The 6,377-nt window shown below is 40.3% G+C and overlaps 1 protein-coding gene across 2 annotated transcripts in view; it reads left to right on the top strand.

Annotated features, from left to right (window-relative positions):
* The first annotated feature begins 3,652 nt into the window (after window positions 1-3,652).
* ZBTB26 (zinc finger and BTB domain containing 26) overlaps window positions 3,653-6,377 on the top strand; it is a 16,310-nt gene continuing 13,585 nt past the window's right edge. For both annotated transcript variants that reach the window (XM_023510603.1, XM_003785285.2), the window contains exon 1: window positions 3,653-3,761. The gene's annotated coding sequence lies outside the window, so the exon portion shown is untranslated. The remainder of the gene's footprint in view (window positions 3,762-6,377) is intronic.

Genomic DNA, 6,377 nt, shown 5'->3' with positions numbered 1-6,377 from the left:
GAAAGGATAAAAAAAGATATACCATGCAAATTGTAACCAAAAGTGACCTGCAATGGTTACACTAAGATTAGACAAAAACAAATTTTAAATTTAAAAATGGCTACAAGAGACAAAGAAACACATTATATATTAATAAAGGGTTCAATAAAGCAAGATTATATAAAAATTATATACATTTATACACCAAGTAACCAATTCTCAAAACATATAAAGTAAAAATAGACAGAATCAGAAAGAGTGATATGCAGTTCTGCAATAATACTGGAGACTACAATACCCAATTTTCAAAAATGAGTAGAATAATCAGAAATGAGTAAGGTAAATGAGGAATTGAATATCATAATAAACCAAGAAGAGCTGACAGACACATTACTAACATTCCACTTAACAGTAGCAGAATATACATTCTCCTCAAGTACACATGGGATATTGCCAGGATAAACCATACAGTAGGCCAAAAATTAAGTTTTTTAGATTTAATAAAATTGATATCATGCAAAGTTATCTCCCCTGAGGAAAACAAGATGAAGTTAGAAATAAATAATAGAAGCTAAACCTGAAAATTCAGAAGTACATTGAAATTAAAAACCAATGAGTATACTCTGGTTTTTCCTCTGATTGAATACAAACCAGTGAGTCTTTGAATAAATCAATAGAGAAATTAAAAAATACTTACAAACTAAAGAAAATAGCATAACTTACCAAAACTTAACAGGCTGAGTGAAAGTAGTGACCAGAAGGAAATTTATAGTTGTAAGTAACCACATGTAATAAAAAACAGGATCTTAAATCAATAACCTATCTTTACACCTTAAGGGACTAGAAAAAGAAGGGCCTATATTAAACCCAAAGCTAATCAAAGGAAGAAAATAAAATAGAGCTGAGATAAACAAAATAGAGAATAGAAAATAGAGAAAAATCAATGAAACTAAAAACTGGCTATTTAAAAAGAACAACAAAATTGGCAAATCTTTAGCTAGTCTGATGAAGAAAAAAAGAACAAACACAAAAATAACCAGTCATGGCTCAGCACCCTTTGCACAGTAGTTATGGCGCCAGCCACATACACCAAGGGTGGCAGGTTTGAACCCAGCCCAGGCCAGCTAAACAATGACAACTACAACAAAAAATAGCCAGGTGTTGTGGCAGGCGCCTGTAGTCCCAGTTACTTGAGAGGCTGAGGCAAGAGAATCACTTAAGCCCAAGAGTTGGAGGTTGCTGTGAGCCATGCACTCTACTGAGGGTGACATAATGAGACTCTGTCTCAAAAAAAAAAAAAGTCAGAAATGAAAGTAAAGACATTACTACTACTGACAATATAGAGATTAAATGACAATATAGACATTCCTACTACTGACAAGGAAGGAGGAGGACACTTGATCTTCTCCACTGATGCAGAAGAGGTATTTGACACAATCAAATATTCTTTCACAATAAAATGTTTCAGAGGAGGAAAAGGGAGAACAACTCTCAGCATAATAAAGGTATTTATGAAAATCCTACAGTTAACATTACACTCAATGGTTTGAGATCTAAAGCTTTCCCAACATCATGAATAAGACAAACATGCCCATTTTCACTGCTACTGTTGAATACTGTTTTGGAAACTGTAGCTGAAGGTATTAGATAAGAAGAACAAAAAGCATTCCATTTGGAAAGGAAGAAGTAAAACTATTCAATACCATCCTATATATAGAAAATCCTAAAGAATCCACTAAGGAGCTATTAGTGCTAATAAAAAAATTTAGCTAAGGTACAAGATCAACATACAAAAATCAGTTCTTTCTACACACAAGCAATAAGTAATATAAAAAGGTAATTAAGGAAGCAATTCTATTTAAAATAACATCTAAATGAATTAAATATGCTGAATTATAAAAAATTGCTTTCAGGAGAAATTAACAAAGCCCTAAAGAAATGGAAAACAGGCTCTGTGCCTGTGGCTCAAGTGGCTAAAGCGCCAGCCACATACACCTAAGGTGGTAGGTTCGAATCCAGCCCGGCCCGCCAAACAACAATGAAGGCTGCAACCAAAAAAATAGCTGGGCATTGTGGTGGGCACCTGTAGTCCCAGCTGCTTGGGAAGCTGAGGCAGGAGACTCGCTTGAGCCCAGGAGTTGGAGGTTGCTGTGAGCTGTGATGCAACAGCACTCTACCCAGGGTGATAGCTTGAGGCTCTGTCTCCAAAAAAAAAAAAAAAAAAAAAAAGGAAAACATTGGGAGGCGCCTGTGACTCAGTGAGTAGGGCGCCGGTCCCATATACGGGAGGTGGCAGGTTCTTCAAACCCAGCCCTGGCCAAAAACTGCAAAAAATAAAGGAAAACATTCCATGTTCATAGATAGGAAGACTTAATATAGATGTCAATACAGTACTACCTAAAGTGACCTAGTACTCCAAAAGCCTTTTTCAAATGAATCTTCAAATTCACAAGGAATTACAAAAGGCCTTGAGTAGCCAAAACAATCCTGAGAAAAAAGAATAAAGTTGAAGGACTCACACTTTGAGACTTCAAAACTTAATACAAAGTTACAGTAATTAAAACTGTACAGTACTATCATAAGAGCAGACATATGTATAAAAATACAAAGCTCTGAAATAAACTCTCCTCTATATATAGTTAATAGATTTTCAACAAGGGTGCCAATACCAATGGGGAAAGATGAACTATTTTAACACACGATGCTGAGAAAACTGGATATCCGGATGCAAAAGAATGAAGGTGGGGACAGTTAGTGGTGATGGTAATGTAACACTGTGACTGCACACAAGGTTTTCAATTTTAAACCCATTAAACTTTACACCTGTAAATTATTAATATGATAACTGTTATGCACATTTACCATAATAAATACGCCCCACCCCCGCCAAAAGAAAGAAAAAAATGGGGAAGACCCAGTGAACAACTAGATTGGCATGGAAAAGAGCTCTAAAATGATACTTAAGGTTTTTGGTAGAGAAGAATGCCTAAGTGATGTGTTCACCAACACAGAGACTACGAGAGATAAGCAGAGCAGGTCTACAGATGAACTTGACATAATTAAAGGGTACATTAAGATACCCAAATGAAGATATTTTCAGTGCAGTTGGCTCTGGAGCTCAGGAGAGTTGTCCGCGCTGGCTAGAGGTATTTGTAAATGGTCAGCACAGTAGCACGTAACGGATGCCACGGGAAGGCAAGAGACTGCCCTATTACTGACTAGGAAGAAGAGACCCAAGGCAAGATCCTGAAAAAAAAACAAAAACCCAAAGCAGGAAATAATACCGCTTTCCGCTTTCCGGACTCGCGCGCCGACGAGTCCACACTTGTAAGCGAGAGGGACTTACCAAGGCTGAAGCGCAGAGGCGCTGTTGGCCCCCACAGGCAGCTGACCAGCGAAGCCCAACTCCAGAACAGGCGCTCAGAATGGGGCCTTGGGCAGCTGGTCCTTACCAAGTGCACAGGTCCTAAGCCGCCGACGCTAAAGATCCGCCACACCGCCGGACTCCAGCAGATACTATAGAGTCAAGAGCGCTGGGCATTTTGTTCGCGCCCCGCCTACAACGGGGAAAGTCCCTCGCCGGGCCCCGTTGTCCTCCGAGCCTTCCGATTGGTGGAGAGACCATGGTACCTGGAAGTTGTCTTTGTCCGGCCAGGGCTGCCCTTCCGGTTCCGTTGGGTCCCCCTTTGGCTCGGGTTCCCTGCCCCTCCCCCTTCCCGGAGCCCCGAGGGGCCGGAGCTCCTGGCGGTGTGGGATCCAGACGGCGGCCTTCCCCCGGGTCTGTAAGTGCAGAGGCGGCCGGAGCGCCGGGCTGGGGTGTGGGGTCTCTCAAAATGGATCCCCCTTGGGGCCCTGGATTGGCCGGTACCTGCCTTGGGATGGGGGCCGAGGGGCTAACCTAGGCCCCAGGAGTCTTCAGGAATCCCGGGTCCGACCCAGGCTGCGCCCCGCCCCTTTCCCTTCTCTGGGACTGGAGTGGGGAGCATGAGCGTGTCCCAGGGACCGCCTCCTGGAATGCCAATTGAGGGCCCAGCAGTTGGCTTGGAAGCTGGACTCTGCTAACTTGTAAGAAGTGCCAGAACTGAGGCCCCTGAGAAAATGAGCCTCGGCAGCCAGCCCAAGACAGGGCCTTGAATGCCAGATCCGCGAGAATCACTATCAATGCTAGGCTACCCTTTTGCATTTTTCCCCCCAATTCAGCCACTGTCCACAGCACTTGTCTGTTGCTGGCGCTAGGCCAGTCGCTAGGGATTCGTAAGATACTAACATTTGCAGGGGCAAGTTTGGGAGTCAGATACAAACAAGTGTTTCTGCAACATACATAATCAGTCATATATGTATGAACTGCTAAAGGGACAGTTGCTGGGAAGACTTTAGAGAGTGACGTCTGAATTATACTTCTTGGCGAGGATAAGGTTTTGAAGAGCTTTTCTGGAGAAGGAACAGTTGCAATGGAAAAATGAATATAACTTGAGGGGGAAGAAGAACAATGGGAGAGCTCCTTTGCACAGGATGGTATATGTGTGTATGAGGCTGAGAAAATACTCTGAGGTCCAGATAATGAAGGATTTAATCCCAGAGAAAATAGGTAGATTTTTGAAGAATTTTGAGCAGGAGACAGATAAGGTCATTTTTGCCTGCATTTTGTTCTGTAGAAAGCCTATAGAAAAAGAATTTCTATTAACTTAATCTAGACTGTTTAGCTAAAGGGTAGGAACTCTTACTGGAGATTCTTATGAAGGAATAAATGAAACCAGTCTGGTGAGAGGCACTGAAGTCTTGAAATACAGTTACAACAGTGTTGTTTGAAATGTGCTGGAGATAATTACATTATGACTTCAGAATTGTGTGGTGAAGGAGTGAGAGTTATTAAATCTAATTCTTAGGTTCTAGGTTCTTTGGCATTTGAAGAATAGAGATAAAACCATAAGCATAGTGTAGATTACAAATTCGTTTTTTGGACATGTTGAATTAAAGGTTTAATGGGATAGCTACTTAGATCTGTCCAGCATCTGGTTGAAAAATGCAAGTTCAGCTGAAATCTTATGGCTAAAAGTAAAGGTTAAGCCATAGGAATAGCTCATATCAGGTAGGGAGTAAAGCCATGGGAATAGATCCAGCAACTAAGAAGAAACAGTCACAAGAAGAGAATTCTGAGGAGATCATTTGAGGAATGAGAGAAAAAATGATTGCATTTCTTTTATGAAGAGGTCATTGATGACCCTTTAAACAAATTTTTTATAGAGCAATAAGGTGATGATGTATGAAACCTTGGTCACCTCAACTGGTTTGGTGTTAAATGGGACTGAGAAAATGTCAGGTGAAGGATTTCACAAGAAAATTGAAAGGCTTTATTTACCTAACAAATGCTTATACGACACGTACCATGAACTATTCTAAGCTCCTTAAAAAATTAACTCATTTAACTTTCCATAACAACTCTGTGAAATATTTTGCTATTGATAGATGAGAAAGTGAGGCAGAGTAGTTCAAGATCACACAGCTAGTAAGTGGTTGAGCAGAGTTTTGATCCTAGGAAATAAGGCTTCAGAGTCCATGGTTTTACCCACTGTACTATGTAGTGACTGAATATAAGAATCAAAATAGTGGGAGAATGTTAAGCAAAGATAGGCTCATTGATAAGAACAGAGATGCTTGGAAGGAGACCCAGGTGGAGAAGAAGGTAAGTAATGGGTTTGTACGTGTGTTATATATTTGATTTTTACTTCCTTTTCCCCATCTTAAGTCCTCTTCCACTCTGTGTCAATTTAGGTAAATTTCTTCCACTCTCATGCTTTCATTTATCACTTACCATTTATAATGAGGTATTCTCTTCAGTTTCAGACCGATATCTACCCAACTAACAAATCTTCATCTTGATGTCATACAGTCTTCTCTGGCTCAAGACTTTTAAGGCCGAACTCATGATCATCCTTTCCAGTATTCCCTACCTTATTGAGTGATGCTCAGTGAAAGATATCCAGTCACTCAAATCAAATATCTTAGAGTCATCTTCACCCTTCCTCTAGTATTCCTCACATTGCTCACCAAGTCTATAAGTTCTTTGAAATGTCTCCCAAATCTGTTTTCTCTCTCCATCCACATTATCATTGCCTCTATTTAGGCCCACATCATTTCTGTCCTGATCTGTTAGAGTAATAGCATACTAAAACATTTTCCTGCCTCCACATTTACTATTCTCCAAAATTTTTAAAAATCTTTTTTAGTTTTTGAGCTTTAAATGTTGCAAGAGGTTAGGCATCATGCATTTCTGATGATAGAGAAGTAGCCTAGAAGAGATATTTTTGAGTAGCTTGAATTGAGGTGAAATTTGGTTAAGGTTAGACATGAGGATTGAGACTTAGTAATTCTTAATATAAGAAATGAAACATTGGCTC

Source organism: Otolemur garnettii, unplaced genomic scaffold, assembly GCF_000181295.1.
Source record: "Otolemur garnettii isolate 467f Iridium unplaced genomic scaffold, OtoGar3 scaffold00014, whole genome shotgun sequence".
Lineage (NCBI taxonomy): Eukaryota > Metazoa > Chordata > Mammalia > Primates > Galagidae > Otolemur > Otolemur garnettii.
The sequence above is the reverse complement of the archived record's forward strand: the minus strand, read 5'-3'. Positions and strand labels throughout refer to the sequence as shown.